This window comes from Lithobates pipiens, unplaced genomic scaffold (genome assembly GCF_037356315.1).
Source record: "Lithobates pipiens isolate NorthernLeopardFrog02 unplaced genomic scaffold, aLitPip1_a1.2 Scaffold_3, whole genome shotgun sequence".
In the NCBI taxonomy this organism is placed as follows: Eukaryota; Metazoa; Chordata; class Amphibia; order Anura; family Ranidae; genus Lithobates; species Lithobates pipiens.
Window position 1 is genome coordinate 162,918,006 of NW_027507790.1, and position 1,482 is coordinate 162,919,487.

Here is a 1,482-nt window from a genome sequence, read left to right on the forward strand (position 1 = left end):
AGTCTCCTCCAGATTGACATTTATTCCCAGCCAATATACAGCTGCAGACCGGTCACGGTACCCATGCTGACCCATGCCCACAGCCAAATGAGCCTACAATGGGCAAGTGAGCATCAGACCTGAACTACAAAGCAATAGAAGGTAGTCTGGTCTGATGAATTCAAGAATGGTTTGAGGAACACATCTATTCTCCAGATCGCAATCCAATCAAATATCTGTGGGATGTTCTAGACTTGTTTTTCTAGCAGCTAGAAAAACAAGTCTGTTCTTTGGAGGCCCCACCTTGCAACTTAATGGATCTGTTTATGATGGCTTGGTGCCACATACTCCAGCATTCAGAGGTCTAGGGAAGTCCTTGCCTTGATGGGTTAAGGTGGGTGGCCATAATGTTATGTGTATACACAATATAACTATATCTCTAATCAAAGGGATTCAGTAGAGTATAACTCACAAACAAGATGGAAATTGGTAGGGATGAGCTCAGGGTGAACACATGTTCATCCTGAGGCCTGTCAAGAAGCTGTAACTTGTACTGGGCTAATTATCTGCAGCCAAGTGGCACATATAGGTGCAACTGTAAGTCAGGGAATGCATTGACCACAGATAATTGGCCCAGTACAGCGACAGCTTCCTAGCAGGCTCACTCATGTGGGTTCAAATTAGGATCCCTATTAAACAGCAAATAACACACTTATACATAGAGTGTGCTGAGAAGCACTTTGGACATAGCATGTAAACACACTCAGGTTTACTGGCAGGCAGCCACAGTAATACTGCCACATTATAAATGTGCCTTTCTCATTCGTTCATTGACAGACACAGCCTTCTTTTTCAGAATGGTAGGGTTATATCATCTCTGCAGGAGTAGGACTAGGCAGAACAAAAAAAAACAACCCCTGGCTATGCCCATGGGCTGTCCTCCGTCAGCATATAACCCCCTCCCTGCTCTAGGTATTCAGCCTACAGCCACATCACCCTGAGAGAACCCTATCTCGTCTGATCTCGGAGGCTAAGCAGGGTTAGGCCTGGTTAGTACCTGGATGGGAGACCACCTGGGAATACCTGGTGCCGTAGGCTTAGAGGGGGTTATATAACCCAGGTTTAGGCGGTGCTTTGCTCTTTTCTGTAGTTCTGTCCCTGGGTTTCTATTTGAACAAGGACATTGTGTTTCCTTTCTCGTGTCCCTGGCAACACATCCCAAGGAATTTGCCTTATCTGCCCGGGATGTGGTTTGGGGGATTCGGTTGTATTTGCCAGTCACTGAGTCTTTTGGAGGTCAGGCTTTCTGTACTCTTGGATAAGCCAAGAAAGGGGCTGTCTGCTTCTTCTGCGACCTTCTTCTGGATGGATCAGACAGATGATGACTCGGGGCTATTCTGTCAGGAATCGTGTTCCTGCTTTCCCTGTTATGGTGCATTCTTCTCGGGCGCCTAGTGCGTCTTGGGCCTTCTGTCTTCAGGCGTTCGTGGCGCGTTTTCACAA

General features: G+C 47.0%; 1 pseudogene; it reads left to right on the top strand.

Moving 5' to 3' along the window:
* Nucleotides 1-958: 958 nt before the first annotated feature.
* LOC143941358 (5S ribosomal RNA) lies at nt 959-1,077 on the top strand (annotated as a pseudogene).
* Nucleotides 1,078-1,482: the final 405 nt, after the last annotated feature.